Source organism: Podarcis filfolensis (assembly GCF_964270895.1).
Source record: "Podarcis filfolensis genome assembly, chromosome: 14".
NCBI classification, from domain to species: Eukaryota; Metazoa; Chordata; class Lepidosauria; order Squamata; family Lacertidae; genus Podarcis; species Podarcis filfolensis.
The window spans coordinates 48,271,874-48,296,085 of NC_139616.1; the positions used below are offsets into that span (position 1 = coordinate 48,271,874).

At 48.4% G+C, this 24,212-nt stretch overlaps 1 protein-coding gene across 6 annotated transcripts in view; it reads left to right on the forward strand.

The window, feature by feature from the left end:
* ELFN1 (extracellular leucine rich repeat and fibronectin type III domain containing 1) overlaps positions 1-24,212 on the forward strand; it is a 269,308-nt gene that overhangs the window by 33,332 nt on the left and 211,764 nt on the right. For 2 of the 6 annotated variants that reach the window (XM_083585661.1, XM_083585659.1), the window contains exon 1: positions 8,556-9,107. The exons of 3 other annotated variants lie outside the window; for them this stretch is intronic. The gene's annotated coding sequence lies outside the window, so the exon portion shown is untranslated. Of the gene's footprint in view, positions 1-8,187; positions 8,272-8,555; positions 9,108-24,212 lie in introns of those variants that run through there. One more of the 6 variants, XM_083585662.1, reaches the window with a different exon arrangement.

Consider the following 24,212-nt stretch of genomic DNA (forward strand, 5'->3'; position numbering starts at 1 on the left):
ACTGGACCTAATGGTCAGGGGTCCTTTACCTTTTTATAATTCAATGATGGAGCATCTGCTTTGTGTGCAGAAGCCCCGGGTTCAATCCGTGTCATTTTCAGATAGGACTGAGAGAAGGACTCCTGCCTGAAACCCTTGAGAGGCTGCCAGTCAGTGTAGACAATACTGAACAAGATACATGAATGGTATAATGACTTGGTATAAGGTAGCTTCCTATGTTCCATCTAAGCTCCTATTTTTTCTTTGGAGACTGGCAGTTCCACCCTCCATTCCACCTTCTCATCCAAAAGGTCCCTTGGACATTCAGGCATCATACTTGTTCACACACACATCCAATGAGCATACAATTCTTGTTTGCTTTTTCGGATTGAGGAACCATTCAGGTAAGCTTGAGCACCTTTGACTGGCCACCAGTTGGTAAAATCAGAAACATAGGATTGTCTCCTTAAGCATCCAGATGTGGAAGTTCCAGATCAATACCTATGGTACACAGTGACACAGGTGTAGGTGAGGAGGAGATTTCCACAAGTTGGTACCCTCCAGCTCCCATCATCCCTGACCATTGGCCATGCTGGCTGGGTCTGATGTGATTTGGACTCCAGGCACCAGCTTGCAAAAGTCTGATGTCTGAGACCCAGGAGGTAGAGTCCTGTTGAGATCAACCAGCCACACCTACACTGCATTGGTATCTCAACCTTGGTGACAACCAGCTGAATATGTGAACGTGACACCCCTGAAGAGCATTTCCTTCGAGACTCACACCACACCACAACTGACCTTTAAAATTCTCCTGCTGAAGGTTGTGATGAGAACCACTGGATTGGAGAGGGAGAGGGTTATTAAACAAACTCGAGGAGGAGGAGTGAGGTCTATAGGCAGCTATTACTGTCTGAGCTTCTAATTATGTCCAGAAGTAGTGGGCCACTGAATACAAGAGTGGATAACCCTTCTAGCCTTCCTTGTGGACTTCCCAGAAGCATCTGATTGGCCATTATGAGAAGGATGCTGGCAGGTCAGTGAGGCAGAAGTCTATGGACCCACTCAGAAGAATGGGTAAGAACAGGCATAGGCAACCTTTGGCCCTCCAGACGTTTTGGACTACAATTCCCTTAATCCCTGACCACTGGTCCTGTTAGCTAGGGATCATAGGAGTTGTAGGCCAAAACATCTGGAAGGCCAAAGGTTGCCTATGCCTGGGTAAGAACTTCCCACTCTAGGAAAAAATCATAGAATTGTAGAATTGGAAGGCATCATCTAGTACCTCTGCAATACAGGAATCTCAGCTATAGCATCCATGACAGATAGCTATCCAACCTCTGCTTAGAAACCTGTGCCCTTTTAAAATATGCCTCTTTCTTTGGAGGGGTGATATTGGGTTGTTGTTTTATTTTGATTATACGTATTGTGGTTTTTATGTTGATCTTTTCTGTGAACCACCCTGAAACCTCCAGGTAGGGCGGCATATAAATTCTAATAGATGATGATGATGATGATAGAAGCCTCCAATGAAGGAGGAACAGCCTGCTGGTTGCACAGTGGCCAACCAGGAACATGTTGGAAACTCTTAAGCAAGACCCGCGCACAGGAGCAATCTCCCCTCTTTCAGCTCCCAGCAACTGATATTCAGAAGCATTTACTACAGGGGTCAGCAACCTTTTTCAGCCGCTGGCCAGTCCACTGTCCCTCAGACCTTGTGGGGGGGCTGGACTATATTTTTTTTGGGGGGGGGAATGAACAAATTCCTATGCTCCAGAAATAATCCAGAGATGCATTTTAAATAAAAGGACACTTTCTACTCATGTAAAAACACGCTGATTCCAGGACCATCCGCAGGCCAGATTGAGAAAGCGATTGGGCCGCATCTGGCTGCCGGGCCTAAATTTGCCTACCCCTGATTTACTGCCTCTAACCAGGGAGGGAGAGCAAAGCTACATCCTGGCTTGTACCCACTGATAGCCTTGTCCTCCATGAATTTCTCCAATTCTCTTTGAAAGCCATCCAACTTGGTGTTCATCACTGCCTCCTGTGGGAGCTAGTTCCACAATTTAGCGTTGGGGAAATTATGTGATTTTAGATCGCTAGTTCCATAGCCTTACAGCTGCTCTCCATCTCCCAGCCTTCACCAACCGGGTGTGCTCTAGATGTTTTGGACTACAACTCCCATCAGCCCTAACCAGGTGGCTGAGGCTGATGGGAGTTGTAGTCCAAAACATCTAGAGCACACCAGGATGGTGAAGACTATTTCAGATGGCAATGGGTATATTTTTATTACTACACATGTATCCCACCGAAATTTTCTCCAAGGAGGTGACTTACATGGCTCTTCCCCTCTCCATTGTATCCTCACAACAACCTTGTGAGGTAGGTTAGACTGAGAGACAGCAGCTGGCCCAGCAAGCTCCATGGCCAAGTGGGGATTTGAACCCTGGTCTCCCAAGTCCTAAGGGACGAGGGTGGCACTGTGGGTTAAACCACAGAGTCTAGGGCTTGCTGATCAGAAGGTCGGCAGTTCGAATCCCCGCCACGGGGTGAGCTCCCGTTGCTTGGTCCCTGCTCCTGCCAACCTAGCAGTTCGAAAGCACATCAAAGGGCAAGTAGATAAATAGGTACCACTCTGGCGGGAAGGTAAACGGCGTTTCCGTGTGCTGTTCTGGTTCTCCAGAAGCGGCTTAATCATGCTGGCCACATGACCCGGAAGGTGTACGCCGGCTCCCTCGGCCAATAAAGCGAGATGAGCGCCGCAACCCCAGAGTCGGCCACGACTGGACCTAATGGTCAGGGGTCCCTTTACCTTTACCTCCCAAGTCCTAGCCCAGCGCTCTAGCCACTACACCACGCTGCTCGCCTCACTTCTCAACCTGGCAAGTCAGTTTTGAAGCAGTTGTGGGGGTTGTCGTCTTGCTCATTTCGGTCCCAAATCTCTCCCCCCAAAGGGTATCTCCTGACGAGACCACTGATCCCTGATCCGTTGGCTTGTCCACACAATACACTGGAGGCTGCAGCCGTCACGGGACGAGAGGCGAACGTGGGAACGCAGCAGCCCTTCTCCGCCTTTCGAGATCTCGAGGGCTCACTTCCAGGGGGCGATCATTTCCTCCAAAGCTGAGCCATTTGACTGGGTTGGTTCCGCCGCCAACAGCCTCCCCAGGCGCCGTCTGGGTCCCCGGCTCCCGCTGTCAAACAAACCCTGCGTGCGGCAGCTCCAGACGGCCACGACCTCGGGGCGAAATCCTCCCGCCTCGCGTCCTGACGATTTGGCCTTTCTTGTAGCCACAGGGGCCCCTCCTTCCACCGCGACCACATTGACGCCGAGGGCCGCGGAGCGCCTCCTTCCTCCCTGTGCGCTCGACGCAGTTCGCTGCCCGCTTGCATCGCATGAAATATTTAAAAGTTTGCAGTGGTGAATAAAGAGATCATTAATATAAATTGAATCCAATGTTTCCAAGCAAAAGGGGAACGGAGTTGCCATCGCTGTATATAAATGACATCTATTCCAGGCACCCGAAAGAGCTGATGCCGGTACAGGCGCATTTTCAATTAAGTCGACGCATCCCCCAAATATCCTCTGAAAGGAAGGACAAACACGAGTCTCTTCCAGCTCTCTCTGGAGAGAGAGTGAGCTTGGGACCTTCCTTCTCGCATGCGGGGCGGAGGCTCTGCCCCTCGCCCAAGGCCCTTCTCATTAATAATATGTTCAGCAGCAGACACGCGATGTAAGGGCGAGCGCACCCGAACGTGTGAACCGACCCTACTGAAAAGCTCTAGGTGCGAGGAAAGGTTCATAAGGAATGAGCCTTTCGCACATGTAGGGGCATAAGGTTATGTGTTGCATTCATCAAGTGATGGTCATACACGTGTGAACTTGCCCCATGTTAAAGGGGAAAGACTGGGCAGAAAGAGAAACCGGATACAATGCGGGGGTGGGTAAGCAGGGAAGTACTCAGGTCACAGTGTCACTGTATGTATCTGTGAGTTTTGGGGCTTATGCCGTGGGCCTGCTCTTGAAGAAAGGCAAGTGTTCACACGTGCAAAACGTCACTCAAAACGTCAACACTTGAGGCTTGGCAGGAAGCAGAATGTGTGAAAAGAAAACTCCATTGCGTTTCAGATAATCCTGTTATGAAAGCCTTATCAGTGATGGCTCCCATTCACACGTGCAATTGACGCTCTTGCCCAGTGATGGATATGTACGTGTGAGCCAGGCCTTCTTTCCCAAGTTTGCAGTTTCTGGAAAAGAAACCCCCGCAGTCAGCAAACTGATTATCAAATCACTCCAGATCGATGATCTGTCGCTCTCCAATTAAAGAGAAGGAGATTCCTAAACGAAGAGATCTGTTGAAGACCATAGGATTACAACTGAGGTAGAACCATCAGTGGTTTTCTTTGACCCGCCGAGAACACTTCCGACAAGAAATCGGGGCAAGCTCTTTGGGGTTGACTCTTCGTCTTCTTTCTTGCAAAGCCCCTATTAGGGGGGGGGGGAGGCAGCCGCGCTGGGAGAAACGCGAGATCCTTCAGTGAGGTGGAGAAAGAAAAATATTATGCTGTCAGGTTCGTTTGCCTTGAGACAGTTTTACAGCCTCTCTCGCCTTGCTGCTTCCCCAAAGTGGCGACTGTAGCCAAGAAACATCCCATAAAAACTCAACCAAAAAACCACGCTCCACAAATCCGAGAGTTTATGGGGCGTGAGACAGGAAACGACGCTGTTCCAAGTCTGCCTAACCGGAAGAGAAGGTCAGAGGACTAAGGGAGGAGAAAGGGAGGCAGCGAGGCTGAAACTTACAAGTTACCTGCTAATTTCAGCGCACACAGCCTCCTCTTTTGGGAAGGAACCGTAGCCCAGTGGGAAAACACATGCTTCGCATTCAGAAGGTTTCAGGTCCAGGTTCAATCCAGGGTCTAGATAGACCAATAGCCAGTATAAGGCAGCTTCATATCTGTTCCCTATCTTCTCTCTTCCTTCCTCCACGTGTGGGATTTAAAAGGATTTCTGAAGAGCTAGAAGCTCCTTTGGCTTCTTACTTCCGAGTAAACGCGCGTTAGGATCGGGCTGCGCACGGCCGTGGTTCTAAAACACACACACACAGCCGAATCCCCAGGCATCCTTTGGAAGGGAAGTGGGGGAAACCCCGCTGAGTTGGATGTCTGGCTTCCCTGGGGGGTCTCCGTGAACGCAGTGCCAGTTGCCTCGGAGTAAACGTACCTAGGATCGGACCCCGCGTTCCAGGGTCCTGCTGCTCCCTTAGACATCTAGGGCTTTCTGCGGATGGCTGCAGAAACCCACCGACCCACCCCGTCACCTGTGACAAGGGAGGGACCCTATGGGCACGTGTGGGTGGCCCCTAATATGTCAAACCCCACGTGGAGTACCGTGTCCAGAAGGGTATTTCTATCAAGATGATCAAGGATCTGGAAACCAAGCCTTATGAGGAACGGTTGAGGGAGTTGAGTGTGTTCAGCCTGCTGAGAGCTTATATGATGTTGTTGTTGTTTAGTCGTTTAGTCGTGTCCGACTCTTCGTGACCCCCTGGACCAGAGCACGCCAGGCACTCCTGTCTTCCACTGCCTCCCACAGTTTGGTCAAACTCATGTTGGTAGCTTCGAGAACACTGTCCAACCATCTTGTCCTCGGTCGTCCCCTTCTCCTTGTGCCCTCCATCTTTCCCAGCATCAGGGTCTTTTCCAGGGAGTCTTCTCTTCTCATGAGGTGGCCAAAGTATTGGAGCCTCAGCTTCACGATCTGTCCTTCCTGTGAGCACTCAGGGCTGATTTCCTTCAGAATAGATCGGTTTGATCTTCTTGTAGTCCATGGGACTCTCAAGAGTCTCCTCAAAAGCATCAATTCTTCGGCGATCAGCCTTCTTTATGGTCCAGCTCTCACTTCCATACATCACTACTGGGAAAACCATAGCTTTAACTATATGGACCTTTGTTGGCAAGGTGATGTCTCTGCTTTTTAAGATGCTGTCTAGGTTTGTCATTGCTTATATGATAGCCATCTTCAAATATCTGAAAGGTTTTCAGACGAAGCAAGCTTGTTTTCTGCTTCTCCAGAGCCCAGGACCCGAACCAAGGGATTCCAGTGGCAAGAAAGGAGGTTCGTATTAAACATTAAGAACTTTCTGAGGGTGGTTAACTCTCCTTCGCTGAAGATTTTTAAACAGAAGCTGGGTGGCCATGTCAGAGATTCTTTTGCTGCGATGCCGGCATTTTCGGGGGTCGGACAAGATGACCCTCCCAGCTCTAAGATTTTATGATTTTTGCACCAGCAAAAATTTTACTCGCAAGTAAGCCACGCACCTCCTACGCTTTTCCTGGTCAGCAGTCCTGGTTTGCTGCCTGATGCGTAGGCATAGGGAAAGAGTGCGATCCTATCCTACTCAGAAATGAAAACTCATCGAGTTCGATTCCTCCTAGGATCTAGGCCCCCGACGTTACTTCTGAATAAACATGACCAGGATTGAGCTGCTTGAAAAGCTGGAGGATGCTGTTGAAGACCAGCTTCATGTGGATTAGTTCTCCCTGCGGTTGTTACAGCCCGGCAATCAGATTGCTTTTTAAAAAAACACAGAGGAGGAAAGTCTCCCGTCTTTCCCCCACCCGTTCCCCTTCAATCAGGGATGGCTTTGGATTTCCATATGCCGTGTGGGGACTCCCGGCGTGTGAGGTCGCCTCTTTAAAACGGAGCAGCTTCCAGAGAAGGCCGAGCTCTGATTGCCGCAGGAAAAACCCGAACAGTCCCGTGACGCCTCTAGGATGAAATTTATGACGGCCTCGGCTGTCGTGGGCCAGAGTCCACTCCTTCAGATGCATAAGGAGGGATCGTAAATTGGCAAGCAGACAAGACTCCTGGGGTTGGTGATGAGATGCAAAAGGCAAAAGTGCAGCATTTGACAATTCGGTTAAAGCTAGAATGAAAAGGGAGCAGCTTCCAGGGCTCGGGGCTTGCCGGTGCGCATCTCAAGAATCACAGAACTGTAGAGATGGGAGGGACACCCCAGGATCATCCAGTCCAACCCGCTTAGCTTCTTTCCTCTGATTGCAATGCCAAGGGATCCAAAGGGCCGTCTAGCCAATGCAGGGATACGGAGCGGGGGATACGGTGGTGAACTGGAACCAGTGGCCACGTGTGAACCTGGTCTAGGGTTCGTTCGGCGCAAGGAAGCTTAGCTGCACCTCACTACATGCATTGAACGGACCGGGGTTACTTTGTTCTCTATCAGATAAAAACACCTTTCGGATTAAACAGGGCTCTTCTTCAGGCGGAGTTCTCTGTGCCTTTCCAAAGCTTGCAGCTTGCTGGCTAATAGAAAACTCAAGATATCCGAGGTCATTCAGGCCTGCTCTCTGAGAGACCAGCCGTCCCTTCTGGGGAACCAGGTTCGGCTTCCTCACATGCCCCTTATTTCAATGTACAGGTGCTGGTGTGAATTTGCAGTCTGAGGTGAGGGTGGGAGGTTTGCACCTTCGTCATTTCTCCTCCGCTTAGCTTGCTCCCCTCCTTCCCACCCACTCCGAAATATGGCCTTGGATGCCTGGGCAGAAAGGCGGTATAGAAACGAAACGAATGAATTCATTCATTTCATGTAGTTTCTATACCGCCTTTCTGCCCAGGTACCCAAGGCGGTTTAATTTTTTAAAAAGTACTACGCCAAATCGTATCTCATGTATAACATGTTATTTAATACGAATAAATAAGAATAATTCAGATGTAGGAGTTCTACGCTGCACGCACCCCCACCCCCAAACAAATCCGGATGTTCCTTGATCTTGATCTCTTACACACCTGGTGAGATGGTTGGCTTCGATCACCACAAATGCTTCTTCCTTGCCCTTTTGTCCACGCCAGGATTTTATTACTGTCTCTCTCCTCCCCTCCTCCTCCTCTTCCTTAAAAAAATAAAAATAAAAATCTCGCTTTACTATCGCTGGACTCGAGGCAGCTCCTTTGTATGCCGGCTGAATTGGCCAGCTGCTTTGCCGAGAGAGCGAGAGAGGCGCTGAGATCGTGCTACGGATACAGAGCGCCGAGAATTAACGGGGGGCGGGGGGGGCCGCGGAGAGCGATTTCTATTTTCTAGCTGGAGCTTTGAGGGGGCTGCAAAGCCAGAAAGGTGAACCTGGAAAACCAACGCTTTCCCCCTCGACCTAAACGAGGGAGGGGGGCATGTTTCAGAGGAGGTGGGGGCGAAAAAAAAATATATGGGGGGGGGAGCCGGATCCAGTTTCCCCCCAGGTTCGCAGTGTCTTCTGATGAGCGTTTACACGGAAGTAAGTTCTACTGAATTCAACGGGGCTTACTTAGTGGCGGCACCAGTAAATAATAATAATAATAATAATAATAATAATAATAATAATAATAGGGCAAAAGAGGGGGGAAAGTATATTTCTAGCTAGGCGAACTGTACCTCATGTGTTAAGATCCCTGAAAGAAAATAACAGGATTTGTCTATGACAGGACTTCAGCACGGGTGGGGGGGGGAGTGGAGGAGCGAGCTCTTTGCTGTGGGGGCGCTTGGCCCCCCCGCCCGTTCTCCGGCGCCGCCTATGGGCTCCGTGAAGATAAAGGGAACGGAGCATTTAGTATTGCGGCTGGACGGCTCCAGCTTTAGGCGTCTCTGCTCAGAAGGAAAGCCCCGCCGAGACGGCTGGTCCCCTCGAGGCTTCCTCGCGAAGCAACGTGCTCAGGATCGAGGCTATCCCGGGACAAGCGCCTCCGCTGAAGCGGAGGAGGGAGCGGCGCCGGTGGGAGGGCTTCTGACTCCGGAGATCCGAAGGCGCGGCGATGGGCGCGGCGTAGAAACCGACCCGACCGTCGGTTAAATCGGCATCGGCTCTCGACCTCCGGCGCCCGCTTCTTGCTTTCATTCCCTCTTAGATTTGGGCGCGGGGTGGGGGGGTCCAGACACCCATCTTTCCCTACCGCTGGCCGGTCGCCTATGCCCGCGAGGGGGCGGCCAGGCGGCGCTGGAGAACCAGCCGCGGAGGATCGACGGGCGCGGAGAGGAGAGCGCTTAAAGCGCGGCGGCTGCTGCTGCCGTCCAGGAGAACAGAGGAACGGCCGCTCGACCCACCTGGGCTGGCTGCCTTCGCACAGGGAGAGACAGGTAAGGGAGCACGAGTCCCTGCGGCCAGCGGCCACCCACCCTCCCCGTCTCTCCCGCCCAGTCCGGCCACCGACCTAGAAACTTTATGAGAGGTTTAAAGAGGAAAGTGGGGGGCGGCGGCTTCGGAACTATATAGCCAGGCTCTTATACAGCTCCCCTCACCTCCTGCTCTGATTTTGGACCCCAATTCCCAACCCCCCTCCCCCAGCAAGCGAATCCAATGGTCAGCCACGGTGGGAGTTCTAGCGCCAGCGTGGTCTCCTGCTCAGAGGGTCCGACTGGGAGACCAGAGTTCGAATCCCGGCCCAGCCAGGAAGCTCACTGGGTGACCATGTTGGGGGGGGGGCAGTCGCTGCTTGTCAGCCTAGCCTACCTCACAGGGTTCTTGTGATGATATAATGGAAGGGGGGGGGGACCAGGCACGCCACCTTGAGCCCCTTGAAGGGGAAAGAAAACGATGCGTTAAGTATTTTTTAAAAAATGCATAAAACAATGTAAGAATCGTGCCTGAAATACTTTTAACTGTAATAAGCTTCTACTCTGAAGCTGTTTAAGCCCCCAATTCTCATCCGTTCTAGCCAGCCTGGCAATTGAGCCAGGATGGTGTAGTGGTTAGAGGGCCAGATTAGGACCTGGGAAACCTGGGTTCGAATCCTCTCGCATTCATCCTAACAGCCTAACCTACCTCACAAGGTTGTTGTGGGGGTTAAATTAGAGTTGGGGGGGGAGAACCATGTATGCTGTCTTGAGCTCCTGGGAGGTGGGGTGTAAATGTGATAGATAGATAGATAGATAGATAGATAGATAGATAGATAGAAGTCCAAAACATTTGGAGGGGAAGGGGGCATAAGGTCAGAGATGGCTGCTGGTCCAAAAGGACATTGGATGAATAAATGCTGGACAATTTTTAAATTTATTTTGCCTTGTTGTCAGTCATATAACTTTCTTCTCCTTGGCCAGAACCTTTTGAGATGTAAGAAGCAGGAAGAGGATTTATTGCATTGTTTACTCCAAAGCAAGTGCCCCTGTATTGAAGGGAGCTTACTCCCGAGTAAATATTAGAAAGGAGGAATGCACCATGATGCAAGCTGGGCTTTAGCCCAATCCCTTGTCCCTTAGAGCTGAATCTTGGAGTTGGCATTTATGAAGGTTAGAAATTCAGAGACTCAGTCCAGGCTCTGGGGTGCAAGGAGGTTCCCGTGACTCTGATCAAGCAGGGATGGCCACCAACATGGGTGGCATTAAGAGAGGATTGGACAAATTCACAGAGGAGAAGGCTAAATGGCTACCAGCCATGATGGCTCTGCCTTGCTTGTACTGTGGGAGGCAGAGATGCTTCTGAGGACCAGCTGCTGGAAGCCATGGAGCAAGAGCATGCTCTTGTGCTTGGGTCTTGCTTGCGGATTTTCCACAGGCATCTGGTTGGCCATTGTGAGAACAGAATGCTGGACTAAATCAGCCATTGGCATGATCCAGCAGCCCCCTCTAATATTCTTATGGCCTCCAGTCCACACTGGAGCGACCCCTGCCTCGGGCAATAGGAGCAGAAAGGGCCACAACACAATCGTACAGCATCTGCCTTGCATATAGAAGGTCTCAGGTTCAATATCTAGACAGGGACTTTTTCCTGAAACTTTTTCCTGGAGAGCTGCTGCCAGTCTGGGCCAATGCTAGGTGGGCCAATGGGTCTGACTCAGAACAAGACGGATTCCTATTTGCCTATGAGAGAGCAGATATAGTCATGTCTGTCCTAGGATTTAAATGCAGCAGGCACAGCCAATGTGGAACCTTCCATATTTTTGGGGACTACAGCTCCCTTAACTTCAGACCACTGACCATGTTGGCTGGCATCTTTCTGGACACCACACTGGCCATCCCTGAAATATGTGATAGCTCAGTCCACACACAGTTGGGTCATTGGTTTGAGCTTCACACTGAGCAAAGATTCCTGCATTGCAGGGGGTTGGTATAGATGTCCCTTGTGGTCCCTTCCAACTCTACAATTCTATGCACAAGGGTCTAAAGCTGGCGATGGAGAATTTGTGGACCTCCAGATGTTGTTGAACTACTTGAACTCCCCATCAGACCCAGCCATCATGGCCAAGGTCAAGGTTGATGGGAGATGTAGTCCAGTATCATCTTGAGGGCCACAGGTTCCTCATCCCTGATCTAAGTCAATCTCCCCCAGTTGGAAGCAAGGAACGCCAGGTGAGAATGTCCCCAACAGGTGGCTGTTCAGGTAGAGCCAAAGGTCCAAGTTTAAATCCCCACTGGCTTTCCAGGTAGGGCTAGGAATGTTCCCTGCTCGAAATCCTGGACACCTGCTGCCAGTCAATGTAGACATTACTGAGATGGACCAATGGTCTGATTCAGTAGAAGGCTGCTTCCTCTTTTCCTATGTCCCCATGTGCTAATAACAGCCAGCATGGATCATGGAGGCCTTGTCAGATAAACGTGAGTGCCCATCCCAAAGGCTTCACCAAAGAGGAGATACACACAGTTGCTTTCTTAAGAAGAGATGGGGACCATGATTTTTTTAAAAAAGGGTGTTGGATATGTTCTGATGACCGTTTCCCACCTGCCTCCCAACCTAAGGCACAGCTGGAGCTGGATAACTCAGAGTTACAGATAATGGAGATTTTTCAGAGTTGGGTATCTGCTCTAGGTCCATAATGATCTCGCATCGACGTCACTCCAACACTGAGACCTTTGAGACAGGCAGGGTTTGGGGTCAAGCTCCTAAAATAGCGACGAGGACACATCAAAGATAAGGGAAAGGGCGGCCAAGTTGAATTTTTCAGTAAGGCTTTTTTAAAAAAATAAAAAAAGAATTTCTTGATCTATCTTCCCTGAAGTTATACTCTGCTCAGCTTAGATTTTTTTTGAAGTTAGTCCTCTTTGGAAGTGAGGAGTGGATGTGTTACTATAAACCCAGGGGGTGGAAGGAGATGTACACATGTGTTGGGTGTGTAGGAGCCCTCACAGGTTACATTCAATGAGGATGCAAAGTGTGTGTGTGTGTGTGTGTACTACACAAACCAACAAGCGTTTGCTCTTTCACTGCAACTGTAGAACCTCCAGGTCACAGGGAGGCGGAGGCAAATAGGTACCGGGGCATAAACCTGTGTCAGAAGGAGGTGCAGATGGGTAAATGGGTTTTTTGGGGGGGGGAAATGACACTTTCTCTCACCTTGGCTAAAGGAGAGGTGGAGTATGAGTAGACTGGCGGTGGGCAAGGCGCTCTTCACAAGCTCAGGAGCAAGGTCGTTCGCATTCAGAGGGAGCCAGCCTTAACTGGGGGCTAGGGGGAGGTGAGTCCCGGCGTCCGGGCGTAGTTGGCTCAAAGGAAACGATCTCTTTGTCGGTTGGAGTGGGGTCGGGAGGTGGCAAGGAGGCCAGAAAACCTTGCCTTAAAGAGGTGTGTGTGTGCTGTTCGCTTTTAGTTGGGCCCCCTGTTTGGCGTCTCCAAATGGGCCAAGAGGCGATCTTTGTCTTTAAAACAGCGGGGGGGGGCCCTCCCCTGCTCTTCTGCCCCCCTTCCTCGCCAAACAGACCTCCCTCCCCCGCTCGCCCCCGTTCTTTGCTCTTAAATGTGAAATGTCATTAGCCCGCTAAATCGAAGAACGCAGCGTGAAGCTGCCCACGGCATTGATCTGGGCTCGCAGCGGACTGCATCTTCATTAAACTCCAGGGGGCGCGGAGGATAGAAAGGCGCGCGCGGGGTGGGGGTGAATCTTCCTCCCCCCCCCCCCAGCACACACTCCAGCCCCTGGGCTACAAGCTGGTGGTCGGGAGATGTGGGAGCCTGGAAGGGAGAGACGCGTATTAGTCTTGTTCTAAAAGAGCTACGAGCGCAGGACGGCTCCTCTCTAGCAGGGTTGGCGCGTTTACACGACTCGGAGTTGATTCGAATCCATCGGTCCTGGGCAGCCGGCCAGTCAGGTCGCTTTGGACTTCGTGGGTCGCACCTACGCCATTCATTTAATAAAGGAGCCTGGCTTCCCCTAAAAGAACATTGGGAACTGTAGTTCACCTCCAAGAGGACTAAAGTTTCCAGAACAAACTACAGTTCACAGGATTCTTGGGGAGGTGGGGTTGGGGAGGCATGTGGTTTAAATGTGTAGTCTCTGATGTCTCCGATGTGTTTGCACACACTCAGTGGGACCTGGGGCTTCTGCCCCCTAAGTCCTGGTTGCACAGCTGGAACTGGAAATTGGAGAAAAGTATTGTCCCAGAAGACTGTGTCATCCAAAGATTGACTCTACCAAACCTCTTAATCTGGATTTCGTAGCTCCCCCTTAACATTCCTGAGAGATATCTTCCCCTCCTCACTGTCAGAATGGTTTATGGTTAGCCAGTAAAAACATGTGGACCCCCTTTTCTCTCAGTCCCTCCCCCCCCCCCCGCTTTCAATGCCTGCTTGTTTGTTTAAATAAAGCAAGAAATCTTAAAGGAACAGCATGACGAGGGTGCTGGGCTGCAAAAGGGAAAACGGCAGCGAGGAAATCTATTACCAGTCGTCAAAAAAAATATTCAAGTATGTGATGTTTTCTGCATGGAATAATTAAGCCCTTTCCGAAGATTATAGGCGGGACTGATGTGTGTGTGTGTGTGTGTGTGAATGCGCAAAGGTTTAATAAGGTCAGTAAGTTAACACTTCTGCAATATTCTTATGCAGGCAGCATAATATTGATCGCATATTTCAATCATTTCTCCAAGGAGATCAAGGTGGAGTAGATGGTTTTCCTTCTCCACATCTAATCCCACAACAACCCTGTGAGGTAGGTTAGGCTGAGAGGCAGTGAGTGACCCAAGGTTACCCAGTGAGCTTGGTGGCGGTGGTAGGAATTTGAACCCTGATCTCCCAGGTCCCAGTCCGACACTCTAACCACTACACCACACTGCCTCTCTTAGGGAAACACAGGCCCCGTCAGCTTAATGTGGATGGTGAACCCCTTTTGCCTCCTTTAATTCCCCTTTGTCCAGCCAGCATTCTCCTCCAACAACTGCTGCCCCACACTTTTTCCTCGCTTAAATCTGGAGATTCCTCATGCTTTGAAAATCCAAATACGAAAGCTGGACTGATTGCTTTGGAAATCTCAGGAGTTAGGCAGTGTGGAATGGCAGTAACTGGCGAATGCTGCATAGGATCACGGAACTGTAGAGTTGGAAGGGATCCTGAGGGTCATCTAGTCCAACCCACTGCAAGGCAGGAATCTTGCCCTCCGCCGTCCCTGGGTGGACTCGAACCACTAACCTTCTGCTCAGTAGCCAGAGACACAGACATTGCGCCACAGACATGAATGAGGGGGAATTAAAAGAGGCACAAGGGATTCACAATCCACATTAAACTGAGGGCCCTTAGTGAAACATAGTGGAAAGTTCATATTCTAGAGTTTCAAATCACCTGGTCTTGCTTTTGAAATGAAATGGATGCTTCCAGATCCTGGAACTCCCTCCCTGGAGAAGCCAGACTGGCTCCCTCCTTGTTGTCCTTCCACCGGCAGGTGAAGACTTTCTTGTTCCAACAGGAATTTGGGAACTGACTGCTTTTAATGAAAAGGCTGCTGGCATGCTGTTTCTATAGTAATTTTATGCAGTCATACCTCTTGTTACGTTCGGGTCAGGTTACGTCTTTTCAGGTTGCATCCCGCAGCGACCCAGAAGTACCGAAAAGGGTTACTTCCGGGTTTCGTCGCTTGCGCATGCGCAGGCGTTCAAAATGACATCACGTGCATGTGCAGAAGTGGCAAATCGCGACCTGCGCATGCACAGACGTGGGTTGCGTTCTGCTCATTCCACGTATATATGCAGTATATGTACAGTGGTACCTTGGAAGTCGAACAGAATCCGTTCCGGAAGTCCATTCAACTTCCAAAATGTTTGGAAACCAAAGCGTGGCTTCTGTTTGGCTGCAGGCAGGGCTGTAGCTAGGGGGTGGTGAGGTGGGCCCCTGCCAGGGCTGCAGGCGAGTGGGGGGCGCAAAATTGGCTTTAAAATATGTCCATAAATAAAAATATTGATTATTGCCTCATAAGGAAAGGTTTTAAATAGAGGGTGAATTGAATGAGTGGAGGGGCCGAGGTTGGAGGAGAGGTGGAAAGAATAACTAATTTGTCCATGGGTAGGGGGCGCAATCTGGATGGTTCTGCTGGGGTACAAGATCACCTAGCTACGGATCTGGCCGCAGGAAGCTCCTGCAGCCAATTGGAAGCCACAGAAAACCCCCTCAGACGTTCGGCTTCCAAAAATAGTTTGCAAACCGGAACAGTCACTTCTGGGTTTGCGACATTCGGCAGCCAAAACATTCAGGAACTAAGCTGTTTAAATTCTATCAATGTTTAATATAAAAAAATGATCCCCCCTGTTTTTAGTGGTTCTTATTTTTATCTGCAAACCTGCTTGAGTCCTGTCAGGGGGGAAAAGGCAGGGTTATATATAAATACAGTTTTCCTATTACTACTACTACTACTATTATTATTAAGGATTCTCCACCATTTTTTAAAAAAAGAAGTTTTGGGTTTTGTTCCAAGCAGCTTTTTGCCATTGGTGGGTGTCTTCAAGCCTCTTCTGCAGCTCAGCGCAGCCCCCATTTTGCAATCCCTGGCACAAAGCTGTCCATGTTTGACCATGTCCGAGAAGGGCCTTTGAGCCGCAGTTGCTTTACAATGCGGAGGGTTAGCCTTTGCCAATATTTCACATGTTCCCTGCCGCTGTGTAGCAATATCTATCAAAAACTACCTGAGAGATGTCTTGAGAACAGAACCCCATCAATTTTGTATTGATATTCCTCTGTCCACCAATAAAAAAAAATGGGTAGATGTGGGATTTGCAAATCAGACTTTGAATGTTGAACTCTCGTGATTTTGAAATCTGGTGAATTTTAATTGAGCCCACAAGCTGAGTGACTAAATTTGAGGGGAACAAAGGGGAAGGCTCAGTTTTGAACTTCTGCAAATTTCAATTAAGCTTCGCCACCAAAGGACCTCTAAGAGTTGCTATCAGGAACAGATTCTTGATTATAGGATCCTATTTTCATGCCTCTGATCTTCATTTCTACTTGATATTTTAATGGTCTAATCCTGTGCATGGGTTTACTCTGGAGTAAGTACGGCTGTGTTCAGTGGGCTTTACTCAGTAGAAAGTGTGCATAGGATTGTACCCTAAAACGAAAAGGGCTCCGAGGATGCCATATTAATTCTTGACTTCAGGTTTCCCTCTCCCCCCAATTTTTTAAAAGACCAACTTCATTTAGTCCTCAGTAATCTAGTTAGAAAGGCAATTGTCCAGGTTCTTGGTCCCAAGTTCTGCATATTCCTATTTATATATAACTCATCCATTTTCAAAAAACAAAACAGAATGCCAAAGCACAAGAAGTGCAAAATATAACTTGGTTTTAGCAAGCCACTGGGGAAGGGATGGTTTGCTAATGCTCCTCTTTTCCATTCCATATATTTATTAAATGTATACAGCCACTCATCAGTAAATATTCCCTGGGCAGCTGACAAATGAAACAGTGTTTTAAAATAATTTAAATAAAACACAAACATGCACACACTAAAAGTCAGGAGGGAAAGTTTGCTGCAAGGGGCAGCATTAGAGGAAGCAGAAAACAGCCCAGATTTGAAATACATTTCCAGCTGCTCAGTGTGTTGGGTGCTGATGGCCTTAATTTAGCAATACAGTGGTACCTCGGGTTACAGACGTTTCAGGTTACAGACTCCGATAACCCAGAAATAGTATCTCGGGTTAAGAACTTTGCTTCAGCATGAGAACAGAAATCGTGTGGTGGTAGTGCGGCGGCAGCAGGAGGTCCCATTAGCTAAAGTGGTACTTCAGGTTAAGAACAGTTTCAGGTTAAGAACGGACCTCCAGAACAAATTAAGTTCTTAACCCGAGGTACCATTGTAGTTCACCCTTTGTATGCAGAGGATACCAACCTCGATTCCTTCCATCTCCAGTCTGTTTCTTCATTGTTAAAGGAACTGAGCATATAACAGCTGCAAAAGACCTGGGAACACCTTTAATAACAGGCTTACAACGTAGGAGGTGATGTTGTTTACATCACCTGCTTTAAAAGCCCAGAAAATCCTGTGTCCAGACCTGCCTCTGACTCACAACCGCCAACATGGGACCCATGTTCACATTCCCCCCTTTGGATTTTTACTGAATAATGCTAGCAATTCTCATAACTAATCCCAAAATGGCAATTCACAGAGAGGTATACCTTAGCATTACTAGCAAATGGAAAGCAGTGATTTTTAAACACTTGATCTTAGCCGAAAGGCTGAGAAGTGATCGAAAGCCAGCGATTTTGCATTCTGGAAAGCCATAGAAACAGACTGGAAAGTGAACAGGGTGCCCCTACTCTATACAGTGGTACCTCGGGTTACAGATGCTTCAGGTTACAGACTCTGCTAACCCAGAAATAGTACCTCAGGTTAAGAACTTTGCTTCAGGATGAAAACAGAAATTGTGCTCCACAAGCGCGGCGGCAGCGGGAGCACCCATTAGCTAAAGTGGTGCCTCAGGTTAAGAACAGTTTCAGGTTAAGAACCGACCTCCAGAACAAATTAAGTTCTTAACCCGAGGTACCACTGTGGAGCATGGGTAGGCAAACTAAGGCCCAGGGGCTGGATCCGGCCCAATCGTCTTCTAAATCTGGTCCATGGACGGTCCAGGAATCAGCGTGTTTTTACGTGAGTAGAATGCGTCCTTTTATTTAAAATGCACCTCTGGGTTATTTGTGGGGCATAGGAATTAGTTCATCCCCCTCCCAAAATATAGTCCAGCCCCCCCCCATAAGGTCTGAGGGACAGTGGACCAGCCCCCTGCTGAAAAAGTTTGCTGAGCCCTGCTATAGAGAGCTCTCTATACACAAAGCTGCCCTTCATCTATTGTTCTCCATCCTAGAATGATATGGCGTGCAGCCAAGTGGGAAAAGGCCCACCCACTTGTCTCTATGAAAACCTTCTTGGGAATGTAAATTTGTTGTTGTTTAGTCGTGTCTGACTCTTCGTGACCCCCTGGACCAGAGCACGCCAGGCACTCCTGTCTTCCACTGCCTCTCGCAGTTTGGTCAAACTCATGCTGGTAGCTTCGAGAACACTGTGTCGTCCCCTTCTCTTTGTGCCCTCAATCTTTCCCAACATCAGGGTCTTTTCCAGGGAGTCTTCTCTTGTCATGAGGTGGCCAAAGTATTGGAGCCTCAGCTTCAGGATCTGTCCTTCCAGTGAGCAGTCAGGGCTGATTTCCTTCAAAATGGAGAGGTTTGATCTTCTTGCAGTCCATGGGACTCTCAAGAGTCTCCTCCAGCACCATAATTCAAAAGCATCAATTCTTCGGTGATCAGCCTTCTTTATGGTCCAGCTCTCACTTCCATACATAAATGGTGGTACTTAACTGGCCAACCAAAACCATTCCCTTAACAAAGGAATGGGTTCGGCTGCTTTATCACATTTCTTCTGCTAAATTCTAGCAGGCCTGGAAGGGACACAGGATATCACCCAGACTGACCCGCCAAAAAACTCACAATTTTTAAAATACATTTTAGTGCACATTTCCCCATTAGATGCATTTTTGCCTAAGTAGTATACGATTGCAAGCCATTTCCCCAAATATAATGCATTTATGTGTGTGCGCACATTTCCCACTAACACTTATACATTTGGGCATGCAATTTTTGGCAGGGGAGCTCAGAGCATTACGAAATTTGGAGAAGAGCAATTTTTTGAAGTGCTGCTGCATTTCAGGTTATGCATCAGTTTGAGAAGTGTGCATTAGGGATTCACATTCAAATATGAACCAAGAAGATTTCTTCCCCATCCCTCATAGGATGGGGTTAATTAAAGTACAGACGGCAACTTTTCACTGCTGAGGTCTGCTATTACCAGAAGCTATGAAAAGTCACTTCTCCCTCCCCAGTCCAAGGAAGGCCACATTGACACTTACTCTTGTAGCACTTTGATTACACTATAAACAGTCATGGCTTCTCCCAAATAATTCTGTTATTTTCCAAACCCTCCCTTCAGATGTCAAGGAGATAAAGAACTACACTGTAACTTTTAGAAGACATCTGAAGGCAACCCCATATCGGGAAGTTGTTAATGTTCGATATTTTACTTTGTTTTATATATGCTGTATGGGTAGTGCGGTGGGTTAAACCACAGAGCCTAGGGCTTGCCGATCGGAACGTCTGCGGTTCGAATCCCCGCATCAGGGTGAGCTCCCGTTGCTCGGTCCCTGCTCCTGCCCACCTAGCAGTTCGAAAGCACGTCAAAGTGCAAGTAGATAAATAGGTCCGGCGGGAAGGTAAACGGTGTTTCCGTGTGCTGCTTTGGTTTGCCAGAAGCGGCTTAGTCATGCTGGCCACATGACCCGGAAGCTGTACACCGGCTCCCTCGGCCAATAAAGCAAGATGAGCGCCACAACCCCAGAGTCGGTCATGACTGGACCTAATGGTCAGGGGTCCCTTTACCTTTACCTATATATGCTGTAAGCTGCCCAGAGTGACTGGGGAAACCCAGCCAGATGGGCGGGGAATAATAATAATAATAATAATAATAATAATAATAATAATAATAGCTGCTGAGAGTTTTAGGGGACCCCTATTCCCCTCACGGGGACGTGGGTGGTGCTGTGGGTAAAACCTCAGCACCTAGGACTTGCCGATCACATGGTCGGCGGTTCGAATCCCCGCGGCGGGGTGCGCTCCCGTCGTTCGGTCCCAGCGCCTGCCAACCTAGCAGTTCGAAAGCACCCCCGGGTGCAAGTAGATAAATAGGGACCGCTTACCAGCGGGAAGGTAAATGGCGTTCCGTGTGCTGCGCTGGCTCGCCAGATGCAGCTTGTCACGCTGGCCACGTGACCCGGAAGTGTCTGCGGACAGCGCTGGCTCCCGGCCTATAGAGTGAGATGAGCGCACAACCCTAGAGTCTGTCAAGACTTGCCCATACGGGCAGGGGTACCTTTACCTTTACCTTTTACTATTCCCCTCACAGAGCTACAATTCCTAGAGTTCCCAGCGAAGAGGGATTGATTGCTAAACTACTCTGGAAATTGCAGTTCTGGGATGGGTCTAGGGCATCTCCTAACAATTCTCTCAGCATTCTTAACAAACTACGGCTCCCAGGCTTCTCTGAGGGAAGCCGTGATGGCTTGAAGTGGTACCACAGTGCTTTATATGTATGGTGTGATCGTGGCCAAAGTCTCTCTTTGAATTGAACTGAGCTGAACCTCTCCCTTTGCAACTAAGAGGCATGACTGAATTAAAGGTTGGATTTATTTCTCTCTTCTTAATTCCCCCCCTTTACTTTATGCCTTTGAGACTCTTCCAGATTAGACTGTGGATTTGGCTGGTTTCAAGGAGATGGGGGAGGGAGAACTGCGGAGGAAAAACCTTGAAATACAAGGCAGGGAGCCCTGGAGAGGATGGAGATCAGGCCTCAGATAAGGGTTTGTTCTCCCATGTCTGGTTAGAGAAATCCTGTTTGATCATTAGGAGGAACAAGATCTGAGGCCTCCCCTGAAGGAAAGATTAACTCGGAAAGGTCAGGTTTAGGGAGCTGTTCTCTGTGTGAACACACGGGAGGAGGGGAGTTGTTTGTACAAATTATTTATTTTGGACTCTGGATGGAGCTTTGACGTGAATCACGCTGGTAAGACAACGGAGGCTGTAATCCTAGCCATACTTTTTGCAGGCTGCATCCCACCGAACATGGGAGGACTTGCTTTGGAGTAAACATACATAGGATCAAGCTATAATCCTATGCACACCAGTGGTGCAGCGGTAAATTTCAAAGTGCCAGGAGCCCATCAGGACAGTTTCAGGATAGATAAAAGGAAAGACTCTAGTTAAACTATGGAAGTCGCTCCATCAGGAGGCAATGATGGCTATAAAAGAGAACTGGGGTGAGAGAGAAGAGACCCTCCAAGTGTCCCTATTTTCCAGGGAGACTCCAAGATTTACAGAAGCTGGTTTCTGATTTGATCCCGGAATGTCCCACTTTTCCTTAGGATGTCGCTATTTTCATTGGAGAAATGTTGGAGGGTATGGGAGAGTGCCCTTGCTTGAATTGATTTTAGAATGAATTGATTTTAGAATGTATTTCAATGAATTGATTGTGATTTATGTAAACTGTGTTACTTTTATTGTTGTTAGCCGCTCTGAGCCTGGCTTCGGCTGGGGAGGGTGGGATATAAATAAATTATTATTATTATTATTATTATTATTATTATTATTATTATTATCTTCCTATAAGTATCTGGTTGGCCGCTGTGAGCACAGGGCACTGCACTAGATGGGCCATTGGCCTGATCCAACAGGCTTTTCCTATGTCCTTATCACTTTGGCCCCCATAGCTATGCCCCCAAGGGAAGTCCAAAAATGCAACATTGTCTCAATCCAATACATATCCATCCCTCCATCTATCCATCATTTCTCCCCTTTCCCTCCAGCAGTAGCAGTACATAGCATAATATCCAACACACACACACGAACAATCATTGAATAGATCACTCTTCCCAAACCTGGTACTCTTAAAATGTTCTGGATCACAACTTGCACATGATGCCATCCGAAACGCATGGAGGGCAGCAGGTTGGTGAAGAGGTTTGTAAAATAAATTCAGCTTGTAAATGGGCTTTGAACTCTAACGCAAGATTTCCAGCCAGCTGACATGCAGCCTTTAGCTTTTAATTAGAAATGCAAGAAAAATCTTCCAAGGAAGTGTTACCAATTAGTGCCTAGTACAAAAAAGGGAAAGGGAAAAAGAACCAGCGTCTTAATTTCTTCCTTCTCTGGCTTGGTGCTGGCTTCCATGTGTCTTGAGAGACAATGGAGTGTGCCGCTGGGGGGAAAGTGTGAGCAACACCACAGTCACCTCCCCAGGGTGGAAGACTGGGCAGTGTGCAGGGAGGTCCTGGGCTTCCCAGGTGACAAAAACCCCTCTTGGCCTCACTGATGGAATGATGTAAGTTTAGCCAAGCAGATCCCCCAACTTTTTCAGTGGCTCTGACCCCTCTGCTTTTTAACAGTAGCCTGATGCCTTAAAAATGGTGGGCAGGTTCAGGGCTGGATTTAGGTTTGATGAGGCCCTAAGCTACTGAAGGTAATGGGGCCCTTTATATAAATAATAATAATAATAATAATAATAATAATAATAATAATAATAATTTTTATTTATATCTCGCCCTCCCCAGCCAAAGCCGGGCTCAGAGTGGCTAACAACAGTAAATGTAACACAGTTTACATAAAATCACAATCAATTAATTAAAATACATTCTAAAATCAATCAGTTCAGAATCAAATTAATGGCAACCATTGGGCTAGAGTTCTATGAGGATTACCAAAGGACTGTCAGACTGTGCCCTGGCCAAAGGCCTGGTGGAACAGCTCTGTCTTGCAGGCCCTGAGGAAAAATGTCAAGTCCCGTAGGGCCCTAGTCTCTTGTGTCCAGCTGTCTTATGTCCAGCTGTCCTTTGTCAACAACAAATTGTCACTGTTATTTGTGTTGAATATATGCTATATGGTAATTTATGGACCTAATGGGTATCTAAAGCCATTTGCACATAACAGATAGGAGCCTACACAACACAAAACACTGTTGCTGTATGTAGGTTTTAATTTATTTATTTTTAATCTTATATTTTGGAAATGTACATCCTGTTTTTCCTTTCCTTTCCTTTTTTTTGGGGGGGGGGTTCCCAAGAGAGTGGGGCCCTAATTTATAGCTTGTTTAGCTTATATGTAAATCTGGTACTGGGCAGGTTTCCCGAATCAAAGAAAGAATATACCAGGGAAAGCATTATCTAATAATACTGGCATGTCAGGAAGAGAACCAGTCAAAAAAGTTGGCAACCTATTATGAAACCATGCGCTACATTCCTACAGAGCAGTCTCTGTGGTTCAGAGCAGGATGTACCATGAGCTATGGTAAGCATTTTGGCTCTCTGGGCAGAGGGAAATGCTCAAGGTTGTTTTCTTCTTCTTGGTGGGTGAAACAGCAGGGGATTGAGATGTCTCCTGGACATGAATGCCTCCCAGCAAACGCACCTGGATTGCCTTTGAATGACAGAGGAAATGGAGGTGTGCTTGAAAGTGTCAGAGAGAGGGAGAGAGAGAGAAGGAAGGGAGCCAGAAGGAACTTAATTTGTAAAAGACCAGACTTCAGTCTACCCAGGCTTCATTCAGTTTGTGATGGATCACACTTCAGCAAAGTGCCCAGTTGGAGGCAGATGTCAGTGCGAATGGGAGATGGTGAGTCATCATCAGCACCACAGAAGCAGCAGCTGTAAGCAGTTTGGGCAGATGAGATCATTTTAGCCCATGAAGTTTAGGCAAAAGAGAGAGAGGGGAAGGGACAGAGTAAAATCTGATGGAGCAACCATAGAAAGCTCCATGGACCCCCTAAAAGCTCCAGATGGATTTCCTGAAAAGATAGCAATACATTATTATTTTTTTAAAGGAGATCCATGATCTCAAGGATGTGCTGTTTCCCCAAGTAATCTTTGTAAGAGTTGGTTTAAACAAGGAGAGGAAATTTTCCTGTAGTTAGAAATTTGATGGTGCGGTCAAAGGGGGCAGGAAAATGGAATCAAGGACTTAAATATGAACAGAAGATTCCAACTAACCATTAGGAAGGATCTTCTGATGGCAAGAGCTGTTTGACAGTGGAACAGACTCCCTCTGAAGGTGGTGGGCTCTCCTTCCTTGGAGGTTTCTAAAGAGAGGTTAGATGGCCGTCTGTAAGGAATTGGACTAGATGACCCATGTTTAGGGACGTGGGTGGCACTGTGGTCTAAACCACTGAGCCTCTTGGGCTTCCCGATCAGAAGGTCTGTGGTTCGAATCCCCGCGATGGTGATGAGCTCCCATTGATCTGTCCCAGCTCCTGCCAACCTAGCAGTTCGAAAGCACACCAGTGCAAGTAGATAAATAGGTACCGCTGTGGCAGGAAGGTAAATGGCGTTTCCATGCACTCTGGCTTCCGTCATGGTGTCTGTTGTGACAGAAGCGGTTTAGTCCTGCTGGCCACATGACCCAGAAAGCTGTCTGTGGACAAACGCCGGCTCCCTCGGCCTGAAGTGAGATGAGCGCCGCAATCC